Raw genomic sequence first — 15222 nt, 5'->3', positions numbered from 1 at the left:
AGGAATTACTAATTCCTAATGGAGTATACAAACGGGAAAGATCACAAAGGCATGGAAACATCACTGCTTTTTCCTAATGGAACTCATAAAGGACTTAAAAACCCTATCCTCACATGCTATATATGCAAGGCTAGGGCCATTGTGAAAGAGGTCGAACCATTTGAAAGGATTTCCTATGTGATTGTTGAGCAGAGTCTCAGAATAAGGCATGAGAAGAGGTTAAGAAGGTAGAGAGAGAGAGGAGATGGAGGGGTAAGGGAAGGTTGATACAACTGATGGTTTTAATCACTCTTTCTACATCAATATAGAAATGCAATTGTGTTTTCCACTCTGTGATGTTGGTAGTATAACTTGTTTATATTTTTATACAACATTGTTAGTATGAGTGGCTTAGATATATGCAACTAGATATCATTATATTTTCATGCATTGTTTATCAAGGTTTTATGCTGTGATATTACGCTTGTCTTTTCTATGTGCAGGTTTTGATCTAGAGTTGGCTCAAGAGTCTTCCGCCTAGCTACATTTCGCTTTCCAACAACACCGCACTAAGACTTGAGGTAATAACTCCTTCTCGCTTTGATATTCATTTGTTAAACATAGATATGCATGCATCTTTGCGATAGCTGCAGCTAATCTGGCTGTCTTCCAAGGATCCCAAGAAGATCCTTGAGGATTTCTACATCACAAAACACCCGTGCATTAATCCCTATAGTAGAAATGGCGACTCTGCTGGGGAATACACTTAGTTCCCTATTTTTCCCAGAAATTTCCTAGATCTCTCTTTCTTCCAAGCCTTCCTATACTTCTTCATTCCCTTTCTGACCACTTAGGACTATACAACACCCTTCTCTTAGTGCTCAGCCCTAGATCTGATCCCCACAGCCTATTTTCTGAGCCTTTTTCCTCACTAATGTTGTTTGCGAGTGTAAACAGTGCTTTATAAAGCACTATGTCCTCAAAAACAGTTTGTTAGTGCTATAACTAACTCTCTGTAGCCTCTAGTATAGAGTGTTAGCTAGCCATTTCTTGGTAAACAACTTGCTCTATGACCTTATGGGTTACGAAATTTGCTTGTAGATTGATCATGGATCTACAGCTACACTTGTTTGACTGATCTATGTCCTGAACATTTATTTTTAAGAAAGTAGATTTACTTCTTCAATTTTTTGTTTTCATTAAGGAAAAAATACAAAACTTTTACCATTTTCTACTTAGCTCGTTAGATCTGTATTATTTGGTTTCAAAAGTTGTTAGTGAGAATTGAAGTTCTGTCATTTATGCTAGTGTTTTACTAAATAGGATGCATGGTATATATTTTGATGTATGAATGACTCTCCCTTTGTAGAAGCATCTTATTCATCGAAAGTGAAAATTTATAAGCATTGTTTTTCACATGATTTGAGTCAGAGTCCCATATAACTTCATATGTCAACACCACTACTGAAGAATCTAATGAAGTACATTTAAAATCTACCTAATAAAATCAATCAACAACTATTTTTAGAGTCAACACACATTAGTTTAGGCTAGGAACTTGGGATAGGTAGTGTGGGTTAACTGCCCAAGATCATACACCGAAACTAGTGTCATTAAAGAGAGAAATCCTTCTGCACTCATACTATTTGGGATGACTCTAGTAAAAGTGGAGCTAAATACGAGACAACATCGGACTGTAAGTGAAGGTAGCCCGCCTTTTCTTACATCTCCTTTGGGTATTCTGTGTATCGGGGGATCCCTTTGGGGATATTGGAGCGGACTCGGGGACTCATGTATCCTGCTCACACAACATACTGTATGTGACTATGTCCCCTCCGGTAGTGTCTGTGATTTTAGGTATCCTTAGTGGCCATACTTTTAGGGATGAGCACAAGGTGACTGGGGCAGGCTGCCCTAGTAACTAACACATACGAACCTACAATGTCTTCGATTTTTGGGAGGGAATTGTCCTGATGAGAGTACTTGGCCCCTTAATCCGAGGATCGAGCTAAGCTCACGAGTCATCGTAACTGAACATTTGGCCATATCTCTTTGTTATTCAATGTCATACTGGGTTTCATCTCCAGTGATCAGTGCTTACCAAAGAGGGTCATTTCCCTCTGCTTGTTGATTGATTTCCTTAGTTTATTTTTTTTATTTTTTAAGTTCGAAATTGTTATTGCTGAGACTTTAATAAACATCACTGTAAAATTTACTGATAAAATTTATCAGTCACTCTGGCTACATCCGGCTCTCATCGTCAATCTAGACAGTTGTTAGGTCTTCCCCCACTCATTATGGAGGATTCACCGAGCCGCAGTGAACCAGATTCCCTATCTTCAGGCAACGAGTCTCCGAGTTCTAACAAAAAATCAGTTTGAACATCCCACGATCCAAGCTTACGGGAAGATTTATTTACTGAAGGATTCCTGCCTCCATACAATCCTCTGATCACAAATCCATTGGGACCACTATTGATTCCCATTGCATTTGTACCTCCTTTTTCTTCTTTTGGAACATTGCCACCCATCCCATCGATGAATAACAAGTTGTGTGCTTTTGTGGACACTTTTGGTCACCACCACCTCCCTAGTTGATAGTCAATACCACACCTCTGATGGTGAACCCCGCTATCCCATTTGTCCCAGGTTCAAACCCGATCGTGACATCCACCACAATTGGAACCCAGTACATTCCAGGTTCCACCCCTTTTGTGTCAGCACCTGGATCTTCTATAAGTGCTACATATGGTGCTCCTTACAACACTTAATATAGCATGGTTAGCACGGGTCCCCTCAACCAACCCTATGGTTGACATCCATTGTATAGTTCTAACCCCCAGGTTTAGATACATGGGGGCATAGTTCCCAATATGCATATACTGGATGAGAACATAACAGTTCCCCCTTCATTATTAGGTTTGCTAGGTTAGTCATTGATTGACATGAACCCTTCTTATGTCAATCAAGGACCTATAGTTAGTTATGTGGCAAGCGGCAACCCTCAACAAGATCCCAATCAATCCATATGGGCACCCTACTCACAATCTAAAATGAACCAAAGGGGAACTCCTTATCCTAGGGGAACTTCTAACCCCCAGCCTAACAACCCCTATGGAAACCCACAATACAATACTATACCCCAAGGCACTTACTATACGATGTAACCTGTGTAGAATATTGGAAACAACATAATGGGAGGACCGCACGGCTCCTCAAGTCATCACCTTTGTCTGATTCGGGGGCATCAAACACCTTGTCTTTCTTGGAAACGCTTGATATCCCCGACTTGTACAAACTCACAAATGAACCCATCCACCACAACTTACTTTGGCTGCCCATCCCGCATAAATCCCGACAAACATCCCGAAGTTTGAAGGGAAACAAGGGGAGGATCCGGGTACACATGTCACCAGCTATCATCTATGGTGTGTTTCTAACTCCATGGTGGATGATAGTGTTATGCTCCTATACCAATAGGTGTCATATTTCATGATTGACTGGTAAATCCCAAATATGTTCATCCTTTCCATTCTGCAAAAGGTTCCATATTTTCAAAAAATAAAAAATGAAAAGAGGGTATGCCCCTAAAAGAAAGATCAAAGGGCAAAAATAATGAAATGGCCATAAGGAAAGAAATGAGCCCCAATAAAGGAGACCAGGAAAGTGTGCTAGTCCAAAATGCCACTACTATTCTATTTTTTCAAAAGCATCTCATTGTGTGTAATCAGTTGACTCTTGCCACAGTTGATGGATGGCAAAATAGCTTAATCTTGGCTAGTTCATGTTTAAATTTCTTGTTTTAGGGATATAGAACAAAATCTATCCAAAGAGTTCAAGCTTGGCAGATAAGTAGTTAGGTAGAGAAGCAAAGGAGCTCAACGGCTAAATCTGAGCCCCTGGAAGAAATAAGGGCAGACATAGATAGGATGGAAATTAAAAGAAAAGAAGAGAGTAAGGGTTTGCTAGTTTAAATTCACCCAAGGAAAAAGGAAGACAAAATGTTAGGTGTAATAGGCTGGGTAGGCAGTGTTGGTGTTGCAGAAGCAGGCTTATGAGTAATTTTGTCTTTTAAAGGTGATTCATCTTATTACTATCATAAGTACCATGGAAACTATGTAGTTACAGATCAAATGATGCATGACTAACTTCCCATCATACTTCTCCCAAAATCATTTACTAACCTCCCCCAAGGATATTGAGATCTACTCAATACTCTTAAAAAAATTTCATTTCATGAAAAGCCTAAGATGTATAACATTCTTGCTTTGGAAAAAGAAACCACATTTCTTGTGTAAAACTCTTTCAATCTTGTTAGCCTCCTATACCAATAGGTTTCATATATCATGATTGGCAGGGGAAATTCAAAATATGTTATGCTTTGATGATGCAAAGGTCCCATATTTGTGTGTAAAAACACATCTGTAAACAATTTTGTTTATGTCCTACTTGTTGATGGGTGATCCAACAGTTTAATCTAGATCATGCCATGTTTAAATTGATGTTGTAGAATAGAGAATGAGAATCTATCCAAACAGTTTAATCTTGGCAGATTAATAGTTAGGTAGAGAATAAAGGTGCCCAACTGCTTAATCTGGGCCCTTGGAAGTAATAAGGATAGTTTTAGATAAAAAGGAATTTGAAAAAGAAAAAGAAAAGAGCAATTGAGGGTTTGCAAGTCTATATGCATCCTCCTTGAAGTAATAAAAAATGCTACGTGTTGTTGGGAAAAGTATCCATTCGGAATGCCCCTATCCCACTCTAAGGTGTGATAGTGCCTTAGCAACAAACAAGGAAAACTATCTTCGTATTCTTCTTTATGAAATGTAAATGGAGAAGAAGGATGTAACTAACCTGTGTCTTTCGCTAGTTTGTTGATCCACTCGTTCTCCTCTTTGTTCGCTTCTCGCTGCCTACTCCCTCACTGGTCCAACTTCACCAAGTTCCTGCAAGATCACAGAAGAGAGAAACTACACAAAAGACATAGATTTACATTCATAACTAGTTTATGATCAGATATAATCTAAACATGCAAATATAACAAAGCATCATTGATATACAAGCATATAGGAGAAACAAAAATAGTTTTATTGATATGATAAGAAAGTCTAAGAGGAGATACAACCAAGTGAGTCCCGATCCAGCATCTACCTCCCAGCAAAGGAATCCCTTCCTCTGCTCCAACAAAGTATAAATCACCCAATGCACTAATCTCAATCTCAAACCAACAACAATTCTCTGCAAAGTACAAAATTCCAGCCTCCTGATCTCTGGGATGAGGGATCCATATATAGATGTAAGCAGAGTGGATGAGTCAGCTTATGTTTTGACTTGTGGCTTCTCTCTGTCAGTTCTTGCTTCCACTAGGAGGCTGAGAGCCTCTTACTCATCACTGGTCGAATTCATTGAGGCAAGTGTCATTGAGGAAGATTCTGGAAGCTTCCAGTGTCTGTACACCTCGCGGAATGACACTGCCATTTGGCATTTCTCACTCAGCGCACCCTGGTAGTGCATTTAGGTGCGTTGCAACACACCTAGCTAGTGTACTGGGGTGCATTGCAACGCAGGTAGCTAGTAGAGCATTTGAATTGATCCTGAATTGACTGTTTCTGAGTGGTTTTTGGTGGAGAACTTCTGGGAGAAGCTGTCATTGGTTGACCTTGTTCCTTTAGGGGCAGGAAAAACTCTTTTAGGGACTTTGGATCCCTTGGATTATGGACATTTCATGCTCAATGTTGTAAGGCACAAAAATGTCTATAACAGTTTCCCCCTAAAGTATGAGGCCGTTTATCGGGTGAAATGCTTTATTAGGAGGATCCGAAGTTCTTTCAATGCTGGGAGGAGACCTGTAATAAGATACAATACAATACATTATTTTTCATACTGTTTTCATGATCTAGCTGAGGCGGGCATTCCCATGCTCAACTTTATAAATTCATTTTTCTGTACATAGAATAGACAATCATCCGATGATAGACTGATGATTTTAATGAAATCATCATCCTTTTGGTAGGATGATTATCTGTGCTGCAATGTTGTACATGTCAATGTCTTTATTTTTCCTAAATATATATCGCAGCCCGGATGGATGAAACTAGATCCGGGGTCTTTAATCTCGTTCAATCTTCACTCTAAGTACAAGTCGATCCATGTGAGAAATGTTCTAAAGTCGAACATGGAAAGACATTGCTTGATTACCAGTCAATGATGTAAACTGTTAACAAGCGCGAGAGGAATCACCAATAATGATAATGACCCTCAAGGTATTGTAGTACAATTCACGTGGTGTGAATAAAGGGCTTGGCATCGAACACCACGCAAAATCTTTCGGTCGAAGGTCATTGATGTATACCTGTCGCCGAAAGTGAGAAACTTGCCATTGAGGCATGCAAGCTTCAAAGTACTGAAGGGGGTGTTCCTAGATCAACTTCTTGGATAATGAGCTGATGTCGACAAGAAGCAATCCGTCAAAGGAGGGCCTTAATGTATCCCACATCAGTGACACGGAATGGAGAAAATGATTTTTATGGAGGTGATAACGATCTGATGATATATGGTTCAGGGTGGCGGTCATGAAAGAATGAAGGATAATGTACGGTAGTGGATGGGACATGGTTGACTTCTCTGGATGACTTCTCTTGAACATACCGGCGACACTTATATGATGGATTCGTAGCATTTACCCCAAAGGTGGATGGTATGGCAAGACCATGGTGATGTGACTGGTGAATGAAACAACCCAACCCGACTCAGGCACGGAGTGGAAGTGTCATGTTCAAGAGCGACTTGCTACCAATAAAAGTTCTTTGAGTTTCTTCCCAATTTTTCCCCAGTCATTGCTAACCAGTACCTCTTTATTTTTGTCAAGCTTGAGGAGGATAACATATGCTTGTTCTATAATTTTCCCTTCGGGCAAACCCATCGCTATGTTTCAACGAGCCTAGCGATAGTGAAACTCATTCTCGTCTAAAGACAAGTTTGTCTCTATTAATCCTTTTAACGAGTCTAATGACAAAGATAACTCGGTCCTTTTCATTTTTAGAGAGTCTGGAAAGGTACGTAAAGATATCTCCGGAAGTCCTTTTTCGTCATCTAATCCCTTAAGTCCAAAAAAGTATAAAACAATACAGAGGGGATGAATTTTCGATAGTTTTAACGAGCCGAACAAAACAAGCGCTCGATCTTTTTGTGCAATAATCCCTCAGGTCCAAAAAGATTAAAATCTAGAGGAGGGATAGCACTTCCTATCGCTTTAACGAGCTGGAAGGCCAAAACTCGGCAATCTTTTCATATTTTACGAGTCAGATGAAAAGAGCTTAAAGAAGACTCGTCTTTTGAGGAACGAGTGATAAAACGGGTAGCAGCTGATTCCAGGTAAGGGTTGGAATTTTCCAATCACGGTAGTGTCACAAGGATGGCTAGTGAAATCACTCTTCGCAGCTGTTCCTCAAAATGGGTAAACAATCAAATGGAGGTGAATGATCGGTCAATGGAAAAGTGGAGGTGATGGTGCAAACACGACCAAGGCTTTAATGGCTAATAAATTTACATTCACGGTTGTTATTTACCGGAGGATAGTTCATTTTTTAACGAGCTTAAATGCGGGTTGAAACACTTACTCGATCTTATGTGTATTTTTTAACGAGCATGAACTATATGCTAAAACGGCTCGATTAATCAGTCATATGATAAGAATGTCTCATTTAAGATGCCATTTTTATGGAGCTTGCGCCTTACAAAGCTTTGCTCCGGAATCCTTTCTTTATGCAAGTTTGGAAACGACTAATCCTACGAGTTTAAAGGGTTAGAGGTCCTAAAAATTTAAAAAATAAATAGCCGCCCCTTGCTTACACTCCAAAAGGTTTGCATGCCCCCAGATATAAAGTACGATTTCAAGGTTACCCCTCAATTTGCAGATAAAACATTTGTTCTACCAGGAAAGGCCTACCTCTTTCAGGTTACCAAAGATTGTCTTCATTTGCGCAGCAAACAAAACACTTCTTCGGTGATGTCTACCGAGATAGACAAAGGTGAGTGACAACGAGCGCCAAACACATAACTTTGACAAAAGAATCTTATTCTAGAACAACCCCTCTTCCAATCACAGATGGGGTACGGACTAGTCATATTCTCCCGCGGAAACCTACCCTATACCCAAAGTTTTCCTGCCGAAGCAGACCAGGATGCATGCCCCCTGGGTTCCAGTCATATCCTTTCGAATCACTCATGCTCATCGGGGGGACGGACCGTGGGTTGAGACATTTCTTGCGTGAAGAGACCATTTAGGGATGGTATATGACTATTTGCGATGCGTGATCCGGGAAATGAAAGCTGGTCCACGAGCTTGACCACTCTTCCTTCATGCGGAAAACACATTACTCTAAAGAGTGAGGAGACGATGGCTCCCATGCAATATATATAGTCTCATCTAAGGAGTAGGTTATAATCCAAGGGTCCTTGAACGACCATCACGTTCATTTGAATGGTCTTCCCTTTCAATGTGATAGGCACATTGGGGAGGATCCCTAAAGGTCGACTGGTTCCTTTATCGAAGCCTTTCAGATTTCTCATCTCAGGCAAAAGCGATGGCGAACCAAGGGCTTTCCAAGCAATAGAGGAAAGGATACTCACAGATGCCCCCTCATCAATGATGGTGCCAACCATTACCATTCTGTATATTTGAACGATAATTCGGAATGGTATGCTTGCTGGAAAACAAGGTCTACCTAGTTGGTTCTAGTCGAAGGATACAACTAGGTTGATTGGTGGTGGGACTGAGTAGACGGCCAGGTATCGCTCTGACAAACTTCCTTCCTGCGATAAAGGAATGGGTGGATTGCCCCCGTGTTCGTCAGAGTCTGTGTTGATGAAGAGGATTTGGATGGTGTCATTTTTATCCTCTTCAGTGACTGTATCATTCGAAGATAAAACCTCTGAAGGCAAGACCGGGTCAACTGTCGCCTCGACCTTTTGACTTTCGTCGGGTATGGATTCAGTAGGTTCATCTTCAATGACAGGTGCTTCAGTTGACCACTTGAGAGGGCCAGCTGGATTCTCAACTAACGAAGGACTTGGCAAGAGTTTTTTATATCCAAGAGGAAGTCGTAACGGTGAAACCGGATGATCTTCCAAGACTCTTTTAGCCTCGTCTAAGAAGGGACAACGGTGGAGGGCATGGTTGCCTTCGCACAGTCTACAGGGAGGTCTAGCCCTCCCTTTTTGTCCTGGAACTTCACTTTCGCTAGTTGACGGTGTACTTTCAACATGGCTATCAGAGGTTGATGACACCGGATTGTGCAAACGAGGAGACCAGTCCCTTAGTATCCGAGGGATGCAAGGACAATCTTTGTGAAAGTGGTCTCCTCTGCAAATGACACATGGCAATTTAGGCCTGGTCAGTGCTGTGTGTGGATTTTCATTAGACGACACTTGTTTTCCCTTATTTGCCTTTGGCTCCTTCTTCTTCTTCTCTTTCTTCTTCTTTTCCTTTTTCTCCTTGGGAACTTGGTTTTTAGCTTTACCAGTCCCATCACGCTAATAGGAAGGAAGAGAAGAAGAATTAGAGGAGGTAGAAGGTTGGTGGGAAATTCTGGACTCGTCTAATTACTGATTCGACTGTTCAGGAATAGTGGTGTTCTGAACGACATTGGTTGAGAAGAGCCAGACCGGCAAGCCAATTGTCAGTCCTGGAAGCGACAATGTGGCCATATGGGGCGCACCAACATCTCCCCAAGAGGAGAAGGGACTAGGATCTCCACCAAGGGGAATTCCTTGGTTGGTAGGCTCCATTTTCTCAACCTAAAGATCAACGCAAGAAAAAGGGTGTGAATATTCCGTTTAAAATAAATTTTAACGATGCTTGGACACAACTTGCTTTTTCAATTTTAAAGAGTCAAGAAAAAGCAAAAGATGACTCTAGTCTCTTTCAATTTTTAATGAGCCTGAAGTGACAAGTGCTCAGATGGACCTTTTTCATTAAGGAGTCTGAAAAGGAACGAAAGGGACTGCTCTGGAGTTCTAGGTAGAGGGTGTGCCAAACCAATCGCAAAACCGCAGAATACTTTTTAGGGTACGGGCGGTCAATCTTCCCGAATGTTGTGTTCAGTGCATTGCGATCAGTAGGGCGGCCGACACGGCTTCCTATGGATAAAGGTTTTATGCCTATAGGGGTCTCCCAATATATACTCGACGGTACGTGGGAGCACAATCCGTACTGGCACTTATCGTCTCTCAGGAGGAATCATGCAACCATCAGTGAGGCGACCAGTGACCAGGTTTTACAATGCCGGAACACGTCTCTAGCCTAGACCTCTATGTTGTGCGTTAAGTTCCAATGCGTTGTTAAGTTCATTCAATTTATTTTAAGTTGATATTTCTTAGAAGTTTGCCTTTTTGGATCACCACGAGATGTAGATACAATTCCTAAATGCAGTCTAAAGATGATAAGCAAGCTTTTATCTCTTTTCAACAATGAAAATCCTAGCTACAAGGGGAAAAGAAAGACACAATCTTTTCTCAAAGAGCATAGAGCACAGTGTAAATGCACTTTTCCTAAATCAATCCATACAAACTGTCAAAATGCAAATTCACATATGCATGTATTTGTTTTCACTTTCTTAATATTGATGCCTAAAAAGAAAGCTGTTGTACAAATTTGAATTCGATTTCAAGTGAAAAACACAAACAAGCTTCTTTTGAAATCAAAAAAGACGATTACGACACTTTATGATTTTGAAGTAAACACTTGTTTCGACACTAGAAATTCATAAATTCAAACCAAAAGACAAAAGTAAAATTTTAATCAACTGTGAACAATAAACAAACTCACTCCTAAGATCAAAACGACACTTACGACAGGTCTAGATCTAAGGGCGACAGTATGACTGGTTTACTTTTGTAATGGGAAACTGCAAATGATGTAACAAATACACAAAAACAAATACAGTTTCTTTATACAACTGAGGCAGAATTGAGGCAAAGAAAAGGGGTTTTTAGATAGGTACACTCACTGATAACAGGCTGCAAAAAACAGAGACAAAATTGAGCAAAAGGAAGCAGAGAACCACAGCTGCACAAGGCCAAGGCTGATCAGCGCACCCCTAGCACAGAGAAACTGAATTTCAGTGCAGGTAGCCCTCTCGGGACCTGCGTTGAAATGTAGAACCTCTTCGCAGAGCCTGCGCTGAAGCAGAAACAAGAATTGTCTCTAGGTTCTGGGTCACGGTTTGCAGTTTAATCTACGGTTTTTGGCCGGATAAAAGCTATCAATTAGCTACAATTAGAAGGATGATTTAAAGGAGGACTAAGAGCTATCACAAAGGGCTGTTAGAGCATTTGTGGATCAGCTGTTCAGATCACAAACAGGCCCAGTGAATGGACTAGAGTAGCAGATCTCTACTTTGCATTTGTAAATGGAAAATGCAGTTCGATTCGGCACTCCTAAGTTTATGAGAAGAACAACAACAGAAACACAAATAAACTAACTAGATATGATCCCCAGTGGAGTCGCCAATTTGTTGTTAGGAAAAGTATCCATTCAGAATGCCCCTATCCCACTCTAAGGTGTGATAGTGCCTTAGCAACAAACAAGGAAAACTATCTTCGTATTCTTCTTTATGAAATGTAAATGGAGAAGAAGGATGTAACTAACCTGTGTCTTTCGCTAGTTTGTTGATCCACTCGTTCTCCTCTTTGTTCGCTTCTCACTGCCTGCTCCCTCACTGGTCCAGCTTCACCAAGTTCCTGCAAGATCACAGAAGAGAGAAACTACACAAAAGACATAGATTTACATTCATAACTAGTTTAGGATCAGATATAAACTAAACATGCAAATATAACAAAGCATCATAGATATACAAGCATATAGGAGAAACTCAAATAGTTTTATTGATATGATAAGAAAGTCCAAGAGGAGATACAACCAAGTGAGTCCCGATCCAGCATCTACCTCCCAGCAAAGGAATCCCTTCCTCTCCTCCAACAAAGCATAAATCACCCAATGCACTAATCTCAATCTCAAACCAACAACAATTCTCTGCAAAGTACAAAATTCCAGCCTCTTGATCTCTGGGATGAGGGATCCATATATAGATGTAAGCAGAGAGGATGAGTCAGCTTATGTTTTGACTTGTGGCTTCTCTCTGTCAGTTCTTGCTTCCACTTGGAGGCTGATAGCCTCTTACTCATCACTGGTCGAATTCATTGAGGCAAGTGTCATTGAGGAAGATTCTGGAAGCTTCCAGTGTATGTACACCTCGCAGAATGACACTGCCATTTGGCATTTCTCGCTCAGCGCACCCTGGTAGTGCATTTAGGTGCATTGCAACGCACCTAGCTAGTGTACTGGGGTGCATTGCAATGCAGGCAGCTAGTAGAGCATCTGAATTGATCCTGAATTGACTATTTCTGAGTGGTTTTTGGTGGAGAACTTCTGGGAGAAGCTGTCATTGGTTGACCTTGTTCCTTTAGGGGAAGGAACAACTCTTTTAGGGACTTTGGATCCCTTGGATTATGGACATTTCATGCTCAATGTTGTAAGTCACAAAAATGTCTATAACACTAGGTACTAAGATGGGTAGGTAGACAGTGGTTGCAGAAGCTTGATTTCCTTCATGTTGTTGGCCTTGACAAAGAAAGCATATATTGCCAAGAACAGAGATATCTACTCAGCATCCTGATAACAAAGCATGGAAGCATGTCTAACTTCCCCATCATTCCCCACAAAACTTCTTTCTAACATCCCCTCAGTGGACCAGTGGGATCTCCCTATCTAGTCCTAACATCACTCTAAGATTGTAGTAACATCAAGCCAAGGTGTTGGTTTCCATCACACAAGAAAGCCACATTTCCTGTGTAAAATCATTCCTCAGTCTCATATGCTTCCAAACCTAAGTTTACTTCTTAAACTTAGCCTTCAGTTCTTCTTTCACACTTTAAATCCATATTAACTTCTAATATTACTATATAACTCCCTAACTTTTCCCTTTCCCCTAGTATTATAGCATTTTTATGCAAAAAATCCCAAAATATGTATATATCCTCCCCTTGGGCAATTTAGCCATATACCCTAAAGTGTGAAAGTATAATGAAGTCGAATTCTAATGTAAATTGATGTTCATACTGTATTCAGGGATTAAATTAACATTTGGTTGATTTAATAGCCCCAACCTGCCTTACAAATTGTAAATTCATGTTGCTCCTGATTGTTTTATAAATTTTTGCAAAAAACCCACTCTAATCGTTTATCCAATGTTTTATATCTTGGCGCATTTTACCAAAAAACAAAAAATAATTAAAAGGGTCACCGGGTCCCGCCATATCGCGCTGGAATTTTCACTGTCCATCATCCGTCGGATCCGGGCCCTCCCATCCGACGGTCCTCGGCGATTTCGGACCACCTCCGCCGTCCGACGTCTAGCGCCCGCAATTGTCAATCGGCTGACATATTCCCTGAGGCGCGTGTCAGTATCTAATTGTATTGGGCGGCTTCCGACAAATATTGGGCCTGTACCAAAAGCGGTCTGATAAAACCGCTTACCGCCTTTCCTTTCCAGCCCATGTCAACATCACGTCAGCGTTACGTCAGCAAGTCATGTCAGCTCCTATTTACCCGTCAATCCCACATGGTCGCCCCGTCACTCGTCCACCTCAGCCCAGTCATGCGTCACCACGTCATCCCGCCGTACCCAGACCTGACCAATGACGTCATGCTGACGTCATTCATAAAAAGGTGCCAAAAATCTATTTTTTCCATATTTCACACAAAAGTCATGTTTTTCCTCATTTTTCATTGGAAGAGTTTTCTGTCGCCTGCATGCCATTTTACGTCATTTTCGCCAACCTCCAAAAATTTCAACCCTGAGCTGTTGCCGCCGTGGATTCACCATTGTCAGCACCCCCCCGGCTATGTAATTTCCAGGTATTTACCATTCCTCTGCGCAACCTAGTTTTCAGTCCTCCACTGTTAAAAATTCAAATTAACCAGTCAATTTCCCTGTAGCCGCAAAATTAAACTAAAAGTCTATCAGAGGGGCGTCCCGGCTCTAAATCCGTTCAATTCTCGTACTCACTGCACCATTTTAGCTCAGACCCTTTGTCCAGCATTTCTCACTTTGCAAGGCGAACCACTGCATTATAACTCATCCATTTCCCCTCTCTCAGCAGCATTTTACCTCTATTTCACCCAATTTACCCCTTTTCTCTCTGCAAATTACTTTATCCATCAAAATTCACTGCTCAGTGTTACCTTTGTTCAAAAGTCAAGTACAATTCAACTCCAAGTGACAACTAAACAATGGAGTCCCCTGTGGCATTGAACATTGCACCCCTGAATGCCCCACATAAGAACCTAGAATGGTTGGCCCTTGCTGACAGGGATTATCAAATGAAAGAAACGGTTGAAATAAGCAACAGATATCACATAGAAACCGTTTGTGAGCTAAAGAGGAAACACATAAGCAGTGCTGATGACATGGGTATCTGGGAGTCCAACTTGCCCATCTATTATCTTCCACAAGTGAATGTGTTCCCAGACTTCATCCATCAGTGTTGTGAACACTATGAACCCACTCAAAGAGCAGTTTTAGCTCCATCTAGGACTGTTTTATTTCACATCACTCCTCAATCCATAAATAAGATGCTAAGCTTTGAGCCAAATAAACCTCTGGTGCCCCTTTCTATGAATTTTCTGCTCAAACAAGGTACCAAGCTACTCAGCTGAGAGGTCACAAGGATTTGCCAATTATTCATGCAGCAAGATTACCAGCCCCGACAACCTCCTCCTTATCTACATGTCTAGTTCAATGAAATAGGGAGACTGCTAGTAGATATGATATCCTATATTCTGGGTTACAATACCAGTGAGTATGTGGATGAAACAATCCTGGTAATGATATCCATGTTCACTCTAGGACAACCCCCTGCTGTCCAGTATGATTATGCCACATTCATTGCTAACAGAATTAATGAGCAATTCATGAATCTGGAGAGAGAGAGAGTATTCAAATATACCTCATACATATATCATTTGATATTATACAATTAGCTTGACAGTTTCCCTATTTTTCTCAAAAAGCTGGATGCAAAAGGAAACAAGAGGTCAGTGATATTCTGGACACCAGTCTATCACCATATCTTTTACTCTCCATACAACTACTGTGAGTTCATTGGTCTGTTCATTCATCCAGCCTTGTCCCTGCTACAGAGTTCTCCTCCTCCTAGACTCACTGATGCAATGCAGAAGATC

General features: G+C 41.1%; 1 pseudogene; it reads right to left on the bottom strand.

Annotated features, from left to right (window-relative positions):
• Positions 1-13686, bottom strand: part of LOC149163967 (pyrophosphate-energized vacuolar membrane proton pump 1 pseudogene) — a 28614-nt pseudogene extending 14928 nt beyond the window's left edge.
• Between the last annotated feature and the right edge of the window lie 1536 nt (positions 13687-15222).

This window comes from Pinus tabuliformis, chromosome 5_1 (assembly GCF_031772625.1).
Source record: "Pinus tabuliformis cultivar Carrire ecotype Pingquan chromosome 5_1, CPIR1, whole genome shotgun sequence".
Lineage (NCBI taxonomy): Eukaryota > Viridiplantae > Streptophyta > Pinopsida > Pinales > Pinaceae > Pinus > Pinus tabuliformis.
This window is presented reverse-complemented; position numbering and strand designations above follow the sequence as displayed.